The sequence below is a fragment of the Rana temporaria genome, chromosome 3 (assembly GCF_905171775.1).
Source record: "Rana temporaria chromosome 3, aRanTem1.1, whole genome shotgun sequence".
Classification (NCBI taxonomy): Eukaryota; Metazoa; Chordata; class Amphibia; order Anura; family Ranidae; genus Rana; species Rana temporaria.
Window position 1 is genome coordinate 378,927,843 of NC_053491.1, and position 23,277 is coordinate 378,951,119.

General features: G+C 47.6%; 1 protein-coding gene across 1 annotated transcript in view; it reads right to left on the bottom strand.

Annotated features, from left to right (window-relative positions):
* The window catches only part of LOC120930509 (PR domain zinc finger protein 4-like), a 203,027-nt gene extending 183,890 nt beyond the window's left edge, over positions 1–19,137 (bottom strand). Inside the window, 3 exon segments of the mRNA XM_040341687.1 lie at positions 4,805–4,936; positions 6,773–6,881; positions 19,012–19,137. The gene's annotated coding sequence lies outside the window, so the exon portion shown is untranslated.
* Positions 19,138–23,277: the final 4,140 nt, after the last annotated feature.

Here is a 23,277-nt window from a genome sequence, read left to right on the forward strand (position 1 = left end):
TCCAGGACTCATTCATCTTTATGAATGTGAGTCTGTCCACGGAGTCTGTGGACAGACGGGTCCTCTTGTCCGTGACCACCCCACCTGCCGCGCTGAATGTCCGCTCAGATAGTACGCTGGAGGGGGGGCAAGACAATAACTCCAGCGCATACTGAGCGAGCTCGCGGCAGGTGTCCAATCTGGCAACCCAGTACTCCATGGGGTCGTCGGTGCTCATACTGTCAGAAGCACCGACGGACGCCATGTAGTCTGCCACCATGTGGGCCAGCCGCTGGTGGTGACTGCTGCTGCTGCTGGTGCTGGTACTGGGTCGCTCGGTTTGGAAGAACATCCTCATCTCTTCCATTAGGTCCCCTGCTCGGCTGCAGCTGGGTGCAGCCACCTGCTGGGTGAGATGAGGGGGGACAACTGGAGGCCGGGGAGTTGCCTGCTCCAACCGTCTGACAATGCCTGCCTGCAGTTCCTCCATCCGGTGCTGCCTCCGGCTGGCTGGGATGAACTGCTCCAGTTTCCCCTTGCACCTGGGATCCAAAAGGGTGGCCATCCAGAAATCATCCCTCGTCTTGATGGTCTTAACCCGGGGGTCCCTCCTGAGGCATCTCAGCATGTGGGCAGCCATGGGGAAGAGCACAGCCCGCTGTGACTCCTCAATGCTGGCCAGGTGAATGAGGTGCGACTCTTCATCCCTGAGGCGCTGCTGGTCAAACTCAGACATGCCCAACCCCCGGACTATCGGTGCCCCCAACACCGGCTCTCCCTCCTGACCAGGCCCTGACTCCGGGACGACACCAGCAACCACCTCCTCCTCCTCTTCATCTTCATCATCATCCTCCTCCTCCTCCTCCTCCTCCTCCTCGTCCTGGCCCTGGTCTCGGTGGAGCATTGCTGACTCCTCCTGCTCCACCAAGGCACTCTCCCCAGCCTCGAGCAGGCGATCTAGTGTCCTCTCCAGCATGAACACTATTGGCAGCACGCTATTGAGGCCGATTTGCTCACTGCTGACCATCTTGGTCGCCTGCTCGAAGGAGGACAACACTTGGCAGACCTGGTTTATCTGCCCCCACTCCGCACAGGCGATGAAAGGGAGTTGTGGTGAAGTCCTCTCAGTGCCTAGTTCCATCAGGTACTCCCTCACCGCCCTTTGCTGCTCCCACAACCTCTTCAGCATGTGGAGGGTGGAGTTCCACCGCGTCACACTGTCCACAATCAGCCTGTGAAGGGGCAGATTGTACTCCCGCTGCAACTTGGACAGGGACGCGGTAGCGGTTGGGGAGCGCCTGAAGTGGCTGGCAATCCTACGCGCCTTTGCCACAATGTCACTCAACCCTGGATAAGTGCGCAGGAACTTCTGCACCACCAGGTTGAGGACATGTGCCAGACAGGGCACGTGGGTCAGACTGCCAGCACTAAGGGCGGCGAGTAGGTTGCTGCCATTATCGCAGACAACCATACCTGCCTGGAGCCTTCGGGGTGTCAGCCACTTCTGGACCTGAGCCTGAAGTGCTTTCAGCACTTCTTCTCCAGTGTGTCTCCGGTCCCCTAAACTAACAAGCTGGAGCACGGCCTGACAGCGCACGTGCCCCACACTTGAGTAGCTACGGGGGCGCTTGCTGGGAGGCTCAGCAGCTGCGGAGACAGTGGCTTGAGGGAGACCAGCAGTTCTCCCCTGGACACCCCGGGGCGGCACCACAAGATCGGTTGCCGCCGATCCCTCACCGACGCCTCGGAGGGAAACCCAATGGGCCGTGAAGCTGATGTAGCGCCCCTGCCCATGCCTGCTGGTTCTGCCATCCATTGTCAGATGAACCCTGTCGCTGACAGCGTGATCCAGCGACAGGGTTACATTCTGCACAATGTGCTGGTGTAGGGCAGGGACACCAGTCCTGGCAAAGAAATGGCGGCTGGGGACACGCCATTGGGGTTGGGCCTGCTCCAACATCTGCCTGAAGGGGTTGCTGTCAACTATGTTGAAGGGCAGCAGATGTTGGGCAATAACCCTTGCCAGGAGCCCATTGAGGGAACGCACACGTCGGTCTCCAGGGGGGAAGGGAGTGGTGCGGTCAAAGGCGTCTGAAATCGACGCCTGGCGCCGGACGGCAGTGCGGGACACAGACGTGGAGGGTGCTGTGGAAGTAGAGGTCTGGCTGCCGGTACCAGTACCTCTACTAGAGGGAGCGGGGGGGCATGACCTGCTGGAAAGAGATGAAGATGTGGCAGGGGCTGCTGTACCCTGCTCACTTGTGGTGGTGGCGCTGCTACCACCACCACGCTTCATCTCGTCATACACCGCCCAGTGGTTTATCCTCAGGTGCTGGTTCAGGGCTGTGGTACCCACCCGAGCCAAACACTTCCCTCTCTTCACCCTCACTTTACAAATCCGGCAGATGGCCACGGTAGGGTTGTCTGCCACCAGGGTAAAGTAATTCCAGACAGGTGACTTCAGCACCGCCCTCCTGTCAGATGGGGTGACGCTTACTTGCACCTGCTGGGACTCGGTGCGCACAGGTGGAGCTGCCTGCTGCTGCTGCTGCTGCTGCTCCTCCTCCTGACACCTCCTGCTGCCATCACCAGTGGAGACCCTGACGATGGTCTCCCTGGTGGTGACCTGGCGCACCGTTTCACCAGGGTGCCTACCTTCCCCGTCGTCACTGACGTAGTGAGCCGACGCGTCAGATGGCAACCATGATGGGTCACCCTCTTCGCCCCCAGAGATGTCAGACCAAGGGCTGAAATGTGTTGGTCTGAGGGAACCAACTGACATGGAGCCTCTAGCCTGGCTCCGCTGTCCCCTCACCCACGCCTGGGTCTGACTAGGTGCTGCTGTTTCCTGCACCAAAACAGCAGCACCAGTTTGAAGGGATGTCTCTGGGATACTGCCAGCAGGTATCCCATCCTCCTCATCCATCCCTTCAAAAAGGTCCTGACCATCAGGACAGAGCTGGAGGTCTGCCTGATGCATGGCCTCCCCCAAGATATCCCTATCACTGTCGCTGTCGAACAGTAAGATGCTGGACTCTTGGGGGCTGGGGGGGGGTACTACAGGCACCGGAGTAATGGTGGTACTACTGTGAGTCGGGACCGACGACTCAGTGGCACTGCTGTGCCCCATGTAGTCCACCACTACTTCAGCCTGAGATGGCAATATCGGGCGGCTGCCCGATGGGAAGAACTCCCGGATCAGGCGTACTCCCCTTGCACCCGATCCTCTAACACTAGTAGGGGCACGAGAGGTACCCCGTGCTGGCAGCGATCCAGCACTGGGAGTAAACTCCCCTACCCCTGCTGCCACGGCCACGGATGCCGCTCATTATTGCTGATATGTGTGTGGGGGGGGTAAACTTTATTGGGGGGGGGGAATGTGAACAAAATGTGTTTTTGTGTATTTTTTACAAGACAGGCACGCAGACAAAGACGTACACAGACAGCTACTAAACTATAAGAAAAGTAGTACACCAAAGACAAGGACTACAAAATTAAAGAAAAAAAAAAAGCACTAAACAAACACTAACTTTTTTTTTTTTTTTTTTTTTTAAACACAAAACACAGACACTAAACACACACTAAGCTAAGCTAGATGAAATAAATGTACACTAACAGTGTGTACACTTACTACACAAAATTTAACTAAACTGAACACAAAACTTAGCTTTTAGAAAAGCTCTTTAGGAAAAACTAAACAAAATGTGAACTGAGATGCCTAGCAAATATCACTGAACAGCGAACCTGCAAGATCTAACAGTAACACAAGATGAACAAAACTTAGCTTTTAGAAAAGCTCTTTTATAAAGCTCAGCAAAATGTGTACTGAAATCTCTAGCAAATATCACTGAACAGCGAGGATTGCAGGATCAAACAGTAACACAAATGAACAAAACAGCACAAAACAGCACAAAACGTAGCTTTGAAAAAAGCTCTTGGGTCTATTGCTTTGAAAAAAGCAGTTGATATACTGGAAAAGATCCACTGGAATCACTAAATAGCAATGCTGGTGATGATCTAAATCAATCAGGAACAAAGACACAGGAACACAGAAACAGCCTCCACACTCTATAGCCAGCTTCTGAATCTGCAATGAAATGGTGCTGGGAGTGAGCTTATATAATGTCCATGCAGGCAGGTTCCTATTGGTTGCTAACCTCTGACGAGTGTGGAAGGAGAACTCTGATTGGCTCTGATGCAAAAGGGCGGAGCAAATAATCGCGCAATATTCCTATTGCCGAATATTCGCATTGCGATTATTCGGCAATATAAAATGATCGCTTCAGCTACTCGGCCCAAGGTCTCTAATCATACCAGCAATGCTTTTAGACGTCTATGGAGATCACTAGGATGTGATCTGTTTTAAAAATGAAACTGTAAAAATCGCTCTGATGCGGAAGATCGGGGCGAGGAAAGTAATCGCGCGATATTGCGTTTGCCGAATAATCGCATTGCGATCTTTCTGCAAAATTCAATGAACGCTTCAGCTACTCGGCCCAGGGTCTCTAATGATACCAGCAATGCTTTTAGACGTCGATGGAGATATCTAGGATGTGATCTGTTTTAAAAAAAAAAATTGTAAAAAATCGAATATTCGGAATTGCGAATATTCACCGCGAATTTCGAAATATAGCGCGATTTCTCGAATATGCTATATTCGAGTCGAATATTCGCAATGCGAATATTCGTGAGCAACACTATTGGTTACATGTGGTTAATGGGAGATTTTGGCATCTTGTGGGTTGTGTGTTTTTTACTATAGGCAATCTAACCTTTTAAAATGCAGATGTTTGTCTAGGGGAATATTTAAAGTAGTTTAACTTACATTTCCTCCCCCCAAGTTCCCCCAGCAGCCAGCAGTCTCCTTTTCCCTTGATGCTCCAGGTTGTGGAAAGGCTCTCGGGTTGCTTACAATGCAGGACTACAGGGGGATGATCTCATGGAAAGGAGAAGCCTGCTGGAGCAAGGAAGAAAGATAAAATGACTTTACAAGCATTGAAAGATTAGATTAAAGTGATACTAAAGCTTCACATTTTTTTCTTAAAAAAAAAAAAAAAACAACAAAAAAACACATATCATACTTACCTCCACTGTGCAGCTCGTTTTGAACAGCGTGGCCCTAAACCCTCGTCTTCTGGGGTCCTTCAGTAGCTGTCTCGGCTCCTCCCTGCTTCTGATAGCGCTCTCCCAAGGGGGTTACCTTGCGGGCGCGTTCCAGAGTCCTGTGCCTGGCGTCCATGGCCGCCGACTCCAGGACTCGGCCTCGCCCCCCGGCCCTCGCGTCATTGGAGTTGATTGACAGCAGCGCGAGCCAATCTATGATGCGTATCAAACCGCTGCAGCCAAAGAGGGGATTTTGAGAACCAAAAGTTCCATTAGGATCGCCTAGGCACACTCTGCAATCAATTCACATGAACAGGTTTGCGATTTAAATGCGGTGCGAATTTGCAGCGAATTCACACCGCAGTTAGTGTGAACCGAGCCTCAGTTTTAATCTTGTATTTCTTATCACTTTGTCTTAGTGACAGTCACCAGGACTAATACAGAGGTGAATATCTCAACAGGGACAACACAGGGGTCATTGCACTTAACAACAAATACTGCATTCATTTCTATCTTAAAATATCTCACATTATATTTTTCTCAAAAGCAGTCAATTCACCAAAAAAACAGCCATTATTTTACAAGCGTGTTAATTTAGTTTTGTGATATTTAGCACTTATTTAATCTAGTGTTAGTTTTATCACCTTTTTTTGCATCAGAGGAACAACGTTCTATGAACGAAGGCACACAGAAATTTTGTGAAACTGTGAAAACATCCTTAGGCCCAGTTCACACTTGTGTGGTCCGCATTTCTGCAAGTAGGGCAGCCTAATAAAATGAATGGGCTGCCTACCCATTCAAAGAATTCCTGGACCATTTTTAAAAACAGACATTCTGTCAATGTATGGGGGTGCCATTAGGAGTTAACGGTACCCCTGTGTGTCTGCTAAACAGCAGCATATTTTTCCCCGCATATCAGGAACACATACAAATGTGTTCCCGGCACTCAATAGTGAGAACTTAACCTAAGAATCAGTTCACATATGTGCCTTGCATTTTTGGCAGGTCACATTTTATTAGGCACGCTGCCACTGAACTCTAAAAACAACAATGCACCAAAAACACAACATACACATGTGAACTGACCCCAAGGCGAAGTTAACATCGATGTGGTTTTTAGTGCGTTTGCTGAATTCCAGAAACACAATCCATTTTAAGTGGTTGTAAAAGCTAAAAGTTTTTTTTTTAACTCAATGAATTCGATGTATGAAGGTAAAAACCTTCTGTGTGCTGCTCCTCCTACAACCCCCCTCTTGATCTAGCGTTATGCACGGGAGCCTCGGCTGTCTGATTTCTCTCCCTCTCCTCATTGGCTGAGACAACAGTGGGCGCTATTGGCTACCATTGCTGTCAATCAAAGCCAGTGAGCCAATGAGGAAAGCGTGGGGCCAAGCCACGGCTCTGTGTGTCTCATGGACGCATAGAGCAGTGCTCAGGAGTGAGCAAGCACCAGTGCCCCCATAGCAAGTGGCTTGTTATTGGGGGGCACTGGTCAAGGGGGAGGAGCCAGGAGCACCAGAAAAGGACGTCAAAATCATTGCACAGCAGGTAAGCGACATGTTTGTTACATATATAAAAAAAAAAAAAAACACAAACCTTTAATATCACGTTAACATTATTTCCTATGGGTCCCGTTCACATCTATGCAGTTTCCTGAAAGTGCATTTTTTGGAAAGGTGCTGGGACTTACACGCAGGGGAGATCATTTTTGGCTCTATAGACTTCAGCAGAAGTGGATCAAAAATGCATGTACATGTATTTTTGGTAAAGTTTTGTGTTTAAACGCGAGTCTCCTCCACCTACAAAAAAAAAAAAAAAAAACACGCATGAAAACATATCAAAAACACATTTGAAATGGTGCAAAAACGCATTAATCGCACATGCACAAATGTGAACCTAAACTTAGGTGAAGTTCACACTTCCAAAAAATTCTAATACTGACACTAATGCAAAACAATACTCCTATGGATGTTATAATAGCAGTTTAGAAATAGAAAAAACATAAAACACTCATACTCCCCTAGATGGCTGCAGCACCAAGCCCAGCTGTATCTGTCCCCCACCGGCTCTACACCAAGAAATGAGCGATCAAAGACCGCTGATCGCTCAGTCGCTCTATCCAGACATGTGGGAGGATCCCGACTGTAAAGTCAGAATCTTTTAAAGGCCATTGACATGCTGAGTGATGTCAGTCCACAACCATTGGCTAAAAACAAACTGCAATTCAGTGATTCATAGAAGTACGGCCAAAAAAGCTAAAATGGCAGATTTTTTGCACCGAAACAGTAGTGGAATCAATTAAAAACAAATCTACAGGTCGAACAAATCTACAGCGCATGCGTGTGTTAAAAAGTAACCCCGGATCGTGAAATCGATGGGCCAAAAAAATAAAAAACACTGCACTGTATGCTGTTATCGAATATCGATCGATAATATGTAGATAATTGGGCGACAACTATTGATACAATGATGGCGTTATTGCACGCAAGTTTGACAGATTTTTTTTTTTTTCATTCTGACTGTTCTTGTCAAACGATTTTTTTAACCGTATATGGCCAGCGTGTTAACCACTTCAGCCCCGGACTTTGTACCCAAACAAAATGGACGTCCTTTTTTTCTCACAAAATCCATTTTTAAAAAAATATATATTTTTTTATTTTTTGCTATAATAAATATCCCCCAATTTTTTTTTTAAAAAATGTCTTCATCAGTTGAGACCAATATTTAATCTTCTACATATTTTTAGTGAAAAAAAAAACACAATAAGCGTATATTGATTGGTGTGCGCAAAAGTTACAGCGTCTACAAAAAGGAGGAAATAGATTTATGGCATTTTTTTTTTACTAGTAATGGTGGCAATCTGACTTTTAGCAGGACTGCGACATTGTAATGGACAGATCGGACACCTTTGACTCTTTTTTGGGACCAGTGACATTTATACAGCAATCAGTGCTATAAAAATGCACCGATTACTGTATAAATGTCACTGGCAGGGAAAAGGTTAACACTAGGGGGTGATCAAGGGGTTAAATGTGTTCCCTAGGTGTGTTTCTAACTGTGAGGGGATGGGATCGACTAGGAGGAGGAGGAGGAGCCAGATCATTGTTACTACTTAGTAGGAACAGACAAGCCTTTTCTCCTCCCCTGTCAGAACAGGGATTTGTGTGTTTATACACAGTCTCTCTCACACACACACACACACATCCCTGTTCTGGCTCTCGTGCCCACTGGCCATGCGCATCGGGTCCCCTGCCATGCAGCGGGTGCACCTGCTATGGATCTTAAAAGGAGCATATACGGCGATTCGCGCAGGCGAGCCATCCTGCCACGTTGTGTGTGTGTGTGTGTGTATTACACACATACATACCGGTCGGGAAGTGGTTAAACAACACCCTCCCTCCAAGTGATTTTTCTTTTCTTTTTAGGGGGGGGGGGGCTTGTTGGAGAGTCCACCCCCACCTTATTTTTTTTTTAAATGCTTGCCAAGCATTGTAACTGCACCATAAATGCTACAGCTGCATTTACGGAACGTTACAATATAATTGAACAGAAAAAGTTGACAAGCTTTAGCGCCTCCCAGATCCCAGATGTGAACGGCTCTGTCTGCTGTTCATATTCTCCATTGTAGGCGGCTTTGCTAGGCATTCAGGGAGCAGCAAAAACGCACCTCAATGCCTAGAATGCCAGTGTGGAGGAGGCCTTGGTTTTTTTTTACTTTCAATAAATTTTTATTGAGATTTCATGTCAGGTTACAACAATGTGATAAGCATCATGAGCAACTTATGCCCTAACTGAACATACATGTTAATATGATTATATTATAAACAATTACCAAAGAAAGACTCTATTAAATCTATAAGCAATAAGAATGTCTACTTGCAAATCATTAAATAGTTGGAGATTAAAAACCCCAAATATCAAGCAGACTACCGGTAATGTTACCCTGACTACGGGGAAACTGGTCCAAATGAGACCCCGAGCCCCCTCCCCCAGCACCCCGATTGGGATCATGCTGTGCCAGAGTGTGGACCCCAATCCCCCCAGACCCTCCCCCCTAACTCGCATTACTCTCACCAATGCGATTTAGATAGAGAAATACCCAAGGGTAACGAGAGGAATACCCCATCAAAATAGGTACATAACGTATGTAAAATAAAGTAAATAAATACGGGCAATCCATATATAACTTAGAGTTATAACCCCACATCAAACGTGTAGTCTGGTTGATAAAAGAACAATAACCAAGAGAGATAGAACAGAGAGGTAAAGTGAGAAAAAAAGAAAAGAAGAGAGAGTAGGGAAGGGATAAGGGTTAGGGTGGTCGGAATAGTGCCTAACCTCAAAGACAAAGTCTTCTCAACATTTAAATGGGGTCGGGGATAAGACGAATGCCAACATATTCAGCCCAGGGATTCCACAGTTCATGGAAAGCCTCGGTTGAATTAGAGAGAATGCTGGATAATTTTTCTTGAAGCATGATCCAAGAGATTTTTTGTCTGACCATTGAGATGAGCGGCCTGGGCTGTTTCCAAGATTTGGTTATAGCGATCTTAGAGCCAAGTAACATGAAGTGGATCAGCTTTTGTGAGGATCTAGGAAGAAGAGGGATGTTAGCATTCAATAAGGCAACATTGGGTGTCCTGGGAATCCGAAATCCTGTTACCTTATAGATCATATTGAATATGATCTTCCAAAAGGAGCGTATTCTAGGGCATTCCCACCAAATGTGAGCCATGTTGCCCCGGAGCTGGCATCCCCTAAAGCATAGAGGATCAGCTGTGGGGAAAATGGCGGCTAGTTTGGATGGAGTCAGGTACCATCTAGTGATGACCTTAATGCTTGCCTCCATCAAGGAGATTCCTTGTATACCCCGAAAGGATCTATAGACAGCTTTGTGCCAGTTCTCCAGGTTAATGTCACATTGGAAGTCGGACTCCCAGGCAACCATATAGGATGTTTTAGACGTCGGGTGGGTGAGGGCCGAGTAGATCAGTGAGATGCCACCCCTCCCCTCCATGGCCTGTCCGCACCAAAATTCATACGAAGTAAAGTTAGAGGGTAGGGGTTTAGAGTTCCAGATACTATATAGAAATTGTGATATTTTTTCGAAGTGGGCCCTCTCAGAGTCCGGAATGTGAAGGGATTGTATACAATATTTGAGGGAAATGGGGCCACTAGAAGTAAAGTATTGTCCTATCCGATACAGCCCCTTGTCCATCCACCATTTAAACTCTGAGGATTGTAGTCCTGATGGGAAGTCAGGGTTGTTGAAAATATGAGCTAAAGGGTGAGCGGAGGATGTTATGCATTTGTTATGTCTAAGGCGATCCCACAGGACAAAAGACTGAGACAGCACTGGGGATAGGATAGCAGGGCGGGTCTTGACAGGGGACCATAAAAGGTAGTCCAGGGGGATAGAGGGGACAGCTTGCTGTTCAATATTCACCCAATCAGGAATATTGTGTTTGGCATATATTGTGGAAAATTGAGCTAATCTTGCTGAAAGATAATAATTGTGGAGATCGGGGAGTCCTAGCCCCCCTTTACTCCTATGACGAAAAAGTGTGTTCTGCGGTACTCGATACCATGATGAACCCCAGATGAACTTAAGTACTTTACTCTGCATAGATTTTAGGTGACTTCTCTTAATTGGAATTGGTAGAGAGCGAAATAAATAGAGTAACCTTGGAAACAACGTCATCTTGATCGAGTTAATCTTCCCCAACCAGGAGAGAAAAAGCTTAGACCATGCAATAAGATCAGCCTCTAGTCTTTTATACATAGGGGGGTAGTTAAGATCATATAGGGTCTCCGTTCTGGCTGCCAAATTGATACCCAGGTACTGGATCGAGGAGTCGCTCCAGGTACACTTAAATGATTGTTTAAGATTAAGAACTAAAGGAGGGGATAAAGAAATATTAAGTGCCTTTGATTTGGAGAAGTTGACCGTCAGGCCTGAGATTTTAGAGAAGTCCTCGAGAGTGCGGCATAAATTGGGAAGGGTGGACATTGGGGCGGTTAAGAAAAGCAGGATGTCATCCGCAAAAAGGGCACATTTGTGAATTTGATCCCCACAGTTTACTCCTAAAATGTTAGGGTTTAGTCTTATAGCAATTGCTAGGGTCTCAATAGCAATTGCAAATATTAGCGGAGACAAAGGGCATCCTTGTCGAGTTCCTCTTCCAATTGCAATAGGTTCGGAGTAATGACCCTTAATCCGGATGAGAGCTTTGGGAGAGGTGTACAGGGCCCGGAGCAAACCCAGGAACCTAGACCCAAATCCCCATTTGTTTAGTACTTTGAAAATGTATGACCAGGACACTGAGTCAAAGGCCTTTTGAAGGTCCAGTGACAACAGAAATCCTTTTTGGGGGGGTCCTCCTGGCCAATTAGTTTGTAGGATTGACACTAGGTCAATTGCTCTTCGAATTTGGTCCGGGCCCTGCCTGCCTCGAATGAAACCTACCTGGTCTTTGTGTACATATTGCCCTATGAACCCTGCCAGTCTATTGGCTAAGATTTTTGTGAGTATTTTAAGGTCATTGTTTATTAGGGAAATGGGACGGTAGTTGCTGACGTCTTCCGGGTTTTTGTCTGGTTTGGGAATCACTGTGATAAAAGCCGTATTAATCTGGGAATCAAAAGGGTCACCTTTGGCCTTAGAGTTGAAAAATCTGGTCAAGTGTGGTGATAAAATATCCAAAAAAGTTTTGTAATATGGAATAGAGAGACCATCCGGCCCCGGAGCTGAGCCAGAACGGAGACCCTCTATCACCCCCCTCACCTCCCCCACCGAGAACTCGGCATCCATTATCTCTCTGTGGGCCATTGTTAGGGAAGGGATAGGAAGTCCGTCGAAAAATTTAGATGTTAAGTCAGCCGAAGGAAGAGTGGGAGGGTCATAGAGGTGCGAGTAGAAGCCATGAAAAGCTTCCAGTATCTTGGAAGGGTTGGTCGTAGGAGGTTGCCCCCCTATTCTAATCTTAGGCATGGAAAGGAGCTTGGGTTTTGGGGTTAGTTTGGCCGCTAAGAGTGGGCCTATTCTGTTGGCCTGGATATGAAATTTGTGTTTGCTCCATCTTATAGCTTTTTCTGCCCGGGTCGTAAGCGCCAGGTTAAGAGCCAATCTCGCTTTATCTAGTTGGGTCGTGGAGACACCGGAGGGGTTCCTTTTGTGTAAAGCCTTTAGGGAGACATAAACAGCCTCCAATTTTTCTATTTCGGCTTTCTGTTCCCGTTTTGCCTGTGTGGAAATCTGAATGAACCTTCCCCTGATAAAAGCCTTGTGAGCAGCCCAAAGCGTTTCCTCAGAAACTTCCCCTGTGTCATTAATTTTAAAGTATTCCCTCAAGGCCTTATCTATTTCCATGACTTTAGCCGGATTCGAGAGTAAAGATTCATTCAGTCTCCAGAAAGTACGAGATCCCTCCCGGTACCCTAGCCGAAGAGAGACGAGTACCAGGGAATGATCTGACAATGCGGAGTCCCTTATAGAGGCCGAAGTGATAGCCGGGAGGACGGTAGAGGGAACAAGAATATGGTCTATGCGAGCATAGGTGAGGTGTGGATGAGAAAAGTGAGTGTAATCTCTTTTAGAGGGGTTAAGTTCCCTCCAAGTGTCAGCCAGGCCATGATCATAAAGAAGTTTAGCAATTTTAAGACTCTCCCTAGTAGGGCGAATCGATTGGGACCCAGGTGGTTTAGTCTTATCTAATCCCTGATCCAAGGCCGTGTTAGAGTCCCCTCCAAAAATTACGGTGCCTTCCAATTCCGGGGAAAGAGTGTCAATCATAGATTTAAAACATTTGGCCTGTCCTCTGTTGGGAGCGTAATATGACACCAGTGAGAACAATTGTTCCCCAATCTTGCCCTTGACCAGTAAAAACCGCCCATCAGGATCTACAGTATCAGAGATTTTAGTAAAAGTACATTTCTTGGAGAATAATATTGCCACCCCTTTGGTCTTATTTATAGCGCTGGCCAAGTAGAATTGAGGGAAGAACGTGTGGAGAAAAGTGGGGCTGTATCGGACTGGGAAATGAGTCTCCTGTAACAATACAATGTCCAGGCGAAGTGATTTGTAGTGGTCCAGGAGGCCTTGGTTTGCCTTCATTCACAATGAAATGTTACATTTGAGCTCAGGGATACATTGTATACTTTTCACTCAGAGTTCCTTCATTGTTATTTTGTACATTCCTAAAACACCAACTGCCTGTAGTAGGAGATAAATGGCCACTGCGCATTTTTTTTTTTTTTTTTAAAGGACTTAGTCATTTTTTTCATCTTTCTATCTATTAAATCTTCTGTCCTTGTTGTTTTAACTTTGGATAGGAAACCATTTTTTTTTCTTTTAGTAAATCCCTTATACAGCCCACTTCCTGTTTCTTGTCTGGTAAAAAGCCTAGGCTTATGACACAATGCACAGCTCTCTCTCTCTCATTGTGAGAGTTTGCCAGGAAGGGAGGGGGGTGAATCATAAGAGGGCCAATGAGAGATGCAGGGCTGGAGGTGTGTGTCTGTGTGAATCCAGGAAGTGAACAGGCAGCAGCTTCAGCTGCCCACAGTTAAAATGGTTGCAGTCAGACTCAGTGGAGGAAGATTTCTGCAGCATATTTGGAAAGTACAGAATCACAGTATATATAAAATAATATGCAAAGTGGTTGGAGGGAAGCTTCAGAACGGCAAAGATGTTTATTACAAATTATGTGAGCAGACTGCAGTTCCTCTAAGTAAATTGACTTTAACAACATATAGAGATTTTTTATTTTTCAGTATTTACCTCAAATTTGATATTTGACTTTGCTGAAGTGACTTTATTGTATACAATATTTCCAAACAACACATATCACACGTGATAGTAAAATGACACTAACGCTTAGTGAAATCACCCCACAGACTAAAATAAAAAAACTCAGGATTAGTCTAGTGATACACTTTAAAGGATACGTTCAGTTTAAAATAAAAAAAATGCACTTTTTTTTTTTTGCCTTATTTTTTGTTGCAGAAAGCTGTGAAGCATCTCACCAGCAGATGGCGGATGCCATGCAGATCTCCTGCACACTGTCAGTGCATCTTCTTCCTCGTACATCTCGTATGGGTAAGCCGATACTCCCCGACAGGAAGACTCAACCACCACAGCGCCCTGCTAGATCATCGATAACTACATGCTGACAGCCACTGAGGATTGTGGGGGCTTGTAGTTCACTCAAAGCTGTGTGTATAAATGACGTGCCCGTGTGGGCGGAGCCCCGCACAGCCGCACTGTTTTCAAACTGTTGCCAGGGGGCTCTCCTACCTACCTACCGCTTCTGGGTAGGGGACGCACGCGTGCCACCAGCTGTGATTAGACACAGCAAAAGCCGATCAGTGGGTGCCAGCCAATGGAGGACTGCCGGCACCCGCTGATCGGTGAGGAGGAAGACAAGACAATGTGCTAAACTAAAGCTAGAGTGGGACTTTAAATGAGGCAAATGCTAATTAGATACCTCCATCCCCGGTAAAATTGAAAAGAAGAAACTAAATGTTTGGGACTTTTTGATGAAGCACACAACTGAACTCAATGGACCAGCTAAAGTAAAATTGTTTAATAATTACAGAAGGGGCATAACAGACACCAATATGGAATAAATAGATATAATAATAATGAGTGACAACAGCCAGAGTCTAAACAGTGCAAAAGTAATACCTAATAATTTGCATTAACATACATGGTAATATATGATAAAATAGGTTACACTGAATAAATTCTAGGCAATACATGGTTGTATAATACATCTCATAATGACAAAGCATGATAGTAATAGACCGAGCGTCTGAAGGCCAGAACTGTAATATTGATAGATAAAATAGAATAATAGCAATGTTGGCTGATCCATTGAAAAGATTTGCAATATAGCTGGTAAGCCTATACTGTGACATATCACTTTACGGAAGCTCTACGCGTTTCGTGGTTTATACCACTCGTCAGGAGCAGATATGCAGTGTGAGGGTATCTATGATGGAGAAAAATACCAAAATTGATACAGTGGTAGTGGAAAGAGATCAATATAAAATATATATAATACGTAGAAGAAAGAGGGGGAACAATGAAGGTCCCAATCGCTCTCACCTAATGGTAGTATAGTAAGATGATAAGATGGTGGTATCAGATAGTATGGGGCAGCTATGAATGCACCATCCCCGGGAGCTGAGACGTTTAAGGCCAGAGGTACGGCGGCAGCACCAGCAATAAGTAGATAAAGAATAAATAAAGTGTTCGATCATCATGTGGGATAAAAGGTAATATAAGTAATTCCCAGAGGTATCTGTGAAAATAGGTAAAATAAAATGGATTGGTAACATAGTTTATGGAATGAAGGGAACATTCCCTGTGTGAAAATAGAAAAGGTGCATAGAGTGTGAACCATAGAGAAATATGGAAAAGTACCAACATAGATAATGGTGCAAGTGGTAGTTTACAAGTAAATGAAGATACCTGCTGGGGTAAATAGAGGAGTATTCCAAGTGCGTGCGACCGTGTGATAAGGATAAGAAATCCTAATGTGTAGAAGCGGTGCAGCTGGGGATTATATAGGAGCCGCCGACCAATAACAGACGTCAAGGCCACGCAGCGTCATAACAAGAGAAGGGGAGTCCCAGCGCCGAGCGCGTCATGCCGCTTGGGCGCTGGTGCCTCCCCTTCTCTTGTTATGACGCTGCGTGGCCTTGACGTCTGTTATTGGTCGGCGGCTCCTATATAATCCCCAGCTGCACCGCTTCTACACATTAGGATTTCTTATCCTTATCACACGGTCGCACGCACTTGGAATACTCCTCTATTTACCCCAGCAGGTATCTTCATTTACTTGTAAACTACCACTTGCACCATTATCTATGTTGGTACTTTTCCATATTTCTCTATGGTTCACACTCTATGCACCTTTTCTATTTTCACACAGGGAATGTTCCCTTCATTCCATAAACTATGTTACCAATCCATTTTATTTTACCTATTTTCACAGATACCTCTGGGAATTACTTATATTACCTTTTATCCCACATGATGATCGAACACTTTATTTATTCTTTATCTACTTATTGCTGGTGCTGCCGCCGTACCTCTGGCCTTAAACGTCTCAGCTCCCGGGGATGGTGCATTCATAGCTGCCCCATACTATCTGATACCACCATCTTATCATCTTACTATACTACCATTAGGTGAGAGCGATTGGGACCTTCATTGTTCCCCCTCTTTCTTCTACGTATTATATATATTTTATATTGATCTCTTTCCACTACCACTGTATCAATTTTGGTATTTTTCTCCATCATAGATACCCTCACACTGCATATCTGCTCCTGACGAGTGGTATAAACCACGAAACGCGTAGAGCTTCCGTAAAGTGATATGTCACAGTATAGGCTTACCAGCTATATTGCAAATCTTTTCAATGGATCAGCCAACATTGCTATTATTCTATTTTATCTATCAATATTACAGTTCTGGCCTTCAGACGCTCGGTCTATTACTATCATGCTTTGTCATTATGAGATGTATTATACAACCATGTATTGCCTAGAATTTATTCAGTGTAACCTATTTTATCATATATTACCATGTATGTTAATGCAAATTATTAGGTATTACTTTTGCACTGTTTAGACTCTGGCTGTTGTCACTCATTATTATTATATCTATTTATTCCATATTGGTGTCTGTTATGCCCCTTCTGTAATTATTAAACAATTTTACTTTAGCTGGTCCATTGAGTTCAGTTGTGTGCTTCATCAAAAAGTCCCAAACATTTAGTTTCTTCTTTTCAATTTTACCGAGGAGGAAGACAAGACTGAGCTTTGCCCATGTAAACAATGAGGAGCTTTGTCCTATCAGTGGGGAGGTGGCAGTTTTTGTTTCCCTGCAAACCAGCACATCCCTTCGAGAAAGAGCCTCACTACACACACACACACACACACACACACACACACACACACACATTTAACCCTTTCATCACCCTAGATCAGTGATGGTGAACCTTGGCACTCCAGATGTTTTGGAACTACATTTCCCATGATGCTCATGCACTCTGTAGTGTAGTGGAGTATCATGGGAAACCGTTCCAAAACATCTGGAGTGCCAAGGTTCGCCATCACTGCCCTAGATCATGAGTGCTCAACCTGTGGCCCTCCAGCTGTTACCGAACTACAAGTCCCATGAGGCATTGCAAGCCACTAACAATTACAAGCATGATTCCCAAAAGCAGAGGGCTGATGGCACTTGTAGTCCCGTTACAGCTGGAGGGCCACAAATTCAGCACCCATGCCCTGGATGTTTAACCCCTTTCCCAGACAGTGTCATTAGTACAGTGACAGTGCATATTTTTAATATGGATCACTGTATTAGTGTCACTGTTTCCCACAAAGTTTCAGTTAGTGTCAGATTGTCCACCATAATATCAAAGTCCCGCTATAATTCACTGATCGCCACCATTACTAGTATAAAAATAATCATAATTATTTTTTATAAATTCCAGTATATATATCCCATTGTTTTGTAGGCGCTATAACGTTAACGTAAAACAATCAATATATGCTTCTTGGGATTTTGTTGCCAAAAACATGTAGCAGAATACATATTGGCCCACATTTATGAACAGATTAGATTTGTTTTTTATTAGATGCTTTATAGCAGAAAGTAGAAAACATGTTTTTTTCCCCAAAATGTTCCATCTTTTATCAAAGATGGTGCAAAAAAATAAGAACCGCAAGTGATCAAATACCACCAAAATTATATTTCTGTGAAAAAAATTAAAAAGGGGGAGGGGGGTGGAGGAGACATTATATATATATATTAGGGCTGTGCGTTAAACGCGATATTAACGGCGTTAACGCAAACCCATGTTAACGCCGTCAATATTTTTATCGCGCGATTAACGCAGGAGCCCTCGGGGTGGACATGCAGAGTGTGCAGCGGCGCGGCGCGGCTTACCTTTTCACTGGATTCACAGGCAAGTTACTCACCTTGTCCCTGGATCCAGCGATGCCACCCCGCTGTGTGATCGAGCGGGTCCTCCTTGCTTGGCGGGTCCTCCTTGCTTGGCGGGTCCTCCTCGCTTGGCGGGTCCTCCTCGCTCGGCGGGTCCTCCTCGCTCGATTCACAGTGCCTGTGTGCCGCCGAGCTCCGTTCCCTGCGACGTTACGACGCACGGGAGCGGAGAACGGCGCCAAATTTAAAAAAGTAAACAAACACAATACACACAGTATACTGTAATCTTATAGATTACAGTACTGTATGTAAAAAATACACACCCCCCTTGTCCCTAGTGGTCTGCCCAGTGTCCTACATGTTCTTTTATAAAATAAAAACTATTCTTTCTGCCTGAAAAACTGTAGATTGTCCAAAAGTGTCCCTTTATGTCAAAAATGGTTTTAGATCAGCTAGAAAACAGCGATAATAAATTATAATCACTTGCAGAATTGTGCGATATTTGTGGGGAAATTCGTCATAAATTAGAGCGATTAATCGTGAGTTAACTATGACATTAATGCGATTAATCGCGATTAAAAATTTTAATCGTTTGACAGCACTAATATATATATATATATAAAAAATAGTGTATAGCATTGTATGACGGCACAATAGTCAGTTATTGCTGTGCCAAAAAGAAAATAATGCCCTGGTCATGAAGGGGGTAAAATCTTCCAGAGCCTTAAGTGTTTGAAACGCACACATCAAAGACATGAGATGGGAAGTGTGGTAACCCATAGCAACCAGTAACTAGATATCTACTACTAGGAAAGTGAAATCTGATTGGCTGCTAAAATACCCTGCTCTTTGTAGTAAGAGATTCAATTGTGTGACTAGTGCAATCCCAGCAGAAGAGAACGACAGCAGAACACCCCACCACCCTCTGTGACATGCACAACATGACAGGTATAGGAAAGCTCACACACCAAGGACAGCAAGGCATGCTGGTATTTGTAGTTCCACGCCGTCTGAAGACCACGCTGCTATTCTAAAGCCCAACAGGCAGCGCAGACGGAAGATAGGGCGCCATACCACCAACTACTCACACCCCTCTCCGGTGCAGTGTCATATTCTGCTCTCTATCACAGAATGCAGCCTAAGTCACGTGGCGGCGAACTGCGCATGCGCAATGCGTTCCAACGCCAAATGTGATGCGTTCCAGGGGATTCACGACACTACCCTTCAGTGAACCCATCACAATTTGTCACGGAAGTGACGAGAACCATACACAGAGCGGGGGGGGGGGGGGGACAGAACATACAGATCTAATGAGAAACATACAAAGAGCGGGGGAGGGGAGACGGAAGAGAAAGAGACATGCAAATACAGATCTAATGATACATTAGGCTGCATTCTGTGATAGGGAGCAAACGGTGACACTACACCGTCAGCACCGCCTCCAGCCCCGTCCCCAAAGCAGAGGCTTATTGAGGTCCGTAAAAAACATAGACTCGGGTGGGCGGGCGGAGGCTTTTAAAACATCACCCATGTATAATAAAATGTTACATTGTTTTGGTGTGCGCAATAAAGACTGTCAAGAAAATGGGTATGTAGGAGGAGAGCTTCTGAATACCTGAGCAACAAACACATTTCCATTTTATTACTCATTTCAATGGGACAGTTTAAAGTGGAACTTTAGGTTTGATTTAACTTTGAAGTGAAACGTTACCCAAAAAGTAAAGTTCCGCTCTTCTGTATTTTTTTAGGCTCCATGTACACGGGCCCATCCTTCCAGCTGTAGGGATCACCCACCCCTCCAGCACCATCCTCCCAGCTGTAGGGATCACCCCCCCCCCCCACCGCCATCCTCCCAGCTGTAGGGATCACCCCCCCCCACCACCATCCTCCCAGCTGTAGGGATCACCCACCCCCCCACCACCATCCTCCCAGCTGTACGAATCACCCCCCCCCCCCAACCACCATCCTTCCAGCTGTAGGGATCACCCCCCCCCCACCACCGCCATCCTTCCAGCTGTACGAATCACCCCCCCCCCCACCGCCATCCTCCCAGCTGTACGAATCACCCCCCCCCCCACCGCCATCCTCCCAGCTGTAGGGATCACCCCCCCAGCACCATCCTCCTAGCTGTAGGCATCACCCCCCCAGCACCATCCTCCCAGCTGTAGGGATCACCCCCCCCACCACCACCACCATCCTCCCAGCTGTAGGGATCACCCCCCCACCACCATCCTAACAGCTGTACAGATCACCCCCCCCCCCCCACCACCATCCTCCCAGCTGTAGGGATCACCCCCCCCCCACCACCACCACCACCATCCTCCCAGCTGTAGGGATCACCCCCACCACCATCCTCCCAGCTGTAGGGATCACCCCCCCCCCACCATCCTCCCAGCTGTACGGATCACCCCCCCCCCCCACCACCACCATCCTCCCAGCTGTAGGGATCACCCTCCCCCACCACCACCATCCTCCCAGCTGTACGAATCACCCCCCCCCCCACCGCCATCCTCCCAGCTGTAGGGATCACCCCCCCCACCACCATCCTCCCAGCTGTAGGGATCACCCCCCCCCCACCACCATCCTCCCAGCTGTACGGATCACCCCCCCCCCCACCACCATCCTCCCAGCTGTAGGGATCACCCCCCCCCCACCACCATCCTCCCAGCTGTAGGCATCACCACCCCAGCACCATCCTCCCAGCTGTAGGGATCACCCCCCCCAGCACCATCCTCCCAGCTGTAGGCATCACCCCCCCAGCACCATCCTCCCAGCTGTAGGGATCACCCACCCCCCCAGCACCATCCTCCCAGCTGTAGGGATCACCCCCCCCCCCACCACCACCATCCTCCCAGCTGTAGGGATCACCCCCCCCCCCCACCACCACCATCCTCCCAGCTGTAGGGATCACCCCCACCACCATCCTCCCAGCTGTAGGGATCACCCCCCCCCCACCACCATCCTCCCAGCTCTACGGATCACCCCCCCCCACCACCACCATCCTCCCAGCTGTAGGGATCACCCCCCCCACCACCACCATCCTCCCAGCTGTACGAATCACCCCCCCCACCACCATCCTCCCAGCTGTACGAATCACCCCCCCCCCCACCACCATCCTCCCAGCTGTAGGCATCACCGCCCCAGCACCATCCTCCCAGCTGTAGGGATCACCCCCCCCCCACCACCATCCTCCCAGCTGTAGGCATCACCCCCCCAGCACCATCCTTCCAGCTGTAGGGATCACCCACCCCCCCAGCACCATCCTCCCAGCTGTAGGGATCACCCCCCCCCCACCACCATCCTCCCAGCTGTAGGGATCACCCCCCCCACCACCATCCTCCCAGCTGTAGGCATCACCCCTCCCAGCACCATCCTCCCAGCTGTAGGGATCACCCCCCCCAGCACCATCCTCCCAGCTGTAGGCATCACCCCCCCACCACCATCCTCCCAGCTGTAGGGATCACCCCCCACCACCACCATCCTCCCAGCTGTAGGGATCACCCCCCACCACCACCATCCTCCCAGCTGTAGGCATCACCCCCCCAGCACCATCCTCCCAGCTGTAGGGATCACGCACCCCCCCAGCACCATCCTCCCAGCTGTAGGGATCACCCCCCACCGCCATCCTTCCAGCTGTAGGCATCACCCCCCCAGCACCATCCTCCCAGCTGTAGGCATCACCCTCCCAGCACCATCCTCCCAGCTGTAGGGATCACCCCCCCCACCACCATCCTCCCAGCTGTAGGGATCACCCCCCCACCACCATCCTCCCAGCTGTAGGCATCACCCCCCCAGCACCATCCTCCTAGCTGTAGGCATCACCCCCCCAGCACCATCCTCCCAGCTGTAGGGATCACCCCCCCCACCACCACCACCATCCTCCCAGCTGTAGGGATCACCCCCCCACCACCATCCTCCCAGCTGTACAGATCACCCCCCCCCACCACCATCCTCCCAGCTGTAGGGATTACCCCCCCCCCCCACCACCACCACCACCATCCTCCCAGCTGTAGGGATCACCCCCACCACCATCCTCCCAGCTGTAGGGATCACCCCCCCCACCACCATCCTCCCAGCTGTACGGATCACCCCCCCCCCCACCACCACCATCCTCCCAGCTGTAGGGATCACCCTCCCCCACCACCACCATCCTCCCAGCTGTACGAATCACCCCCCCCCACCATCCTCCCAGCTGTAGGGATCACCCCCCCCCACCACCATCCTCCCAGCTGTAGGGATCACCCCCCACCACCACCATCTGTGAAGGATGTCAGTGTAAATCTCCCTGCTTGGTTCATGTGTCACAAGCTATTGACATGTTAATGACCCTTCCTCAGCCAGCTCCCTAGTTCAAATGGTAATTGATTTATTGTGTGTGGGAAGGAGACCGGCCTTACTGTTTACAATGATTAGATAAGGGGCTCATGTTAATTATTCTGATTGCTTCATTGTGGTCAGGCTGTTACACCTAGTAATTAACTCCGCTGATGTCTTTATCTAAAGAAACATGTCTGCATGGTCGGCTCCGACTTGTCTCCTATAATCTGTATGGGAAACCCCACTGTGTGAGGGGGGCGTTCCTAACAGGCTGTAACCACATATAAGCTGAGTTTTTGTGTCAATAAAGTGTCTTGTTCCAGCAGTAAGCTTGTCTCATGTGTGGCTTTCTGGGCGATTCCAGGGATATCCCTCCTCGTGGAATATTGGGGTGATTGTCGTTATGGGAAGAAGGGAACGTTGACGGGGATATCATACCGATACCGTCACAATTGGTTGGTAGCAGCGGGATTTTTCCCTTCTATTCCCCTTCACACCCGGATTCCAAGCAGACACTGGAAGAACTACTGGAAGTTCGTAGAAGGATCGCTAGCAACAAAACCAAGCGGGTCATCATAGCAGAATTAATGGAGCTAGACCAGGAGGACGGGATTGCAGCAACGCCAGCAGTACAAGAGATGGAGACACCAGTGATTCAGGAGGAGGAATCGCCAGCCAACAAGCTAATGAGAGAGAAGCTAGCGTGGTTCGGCCCGAACCCAACGCCGGATGTGGTTCTGAAAGTGATGGACCTGTTAGCGGAGGAGGCTAAACAAATAAGGGACGCAGAACTACAGAAGGATAAACAAATAAGGGACGCAGAACTACAGGAGGCTAAACAAATAAGGGACGCAGAGCTACAGAAGGCTAAAGAAATAAGGGACGCAGAACTACAGAAGGCTAAACAAATAAGGGAC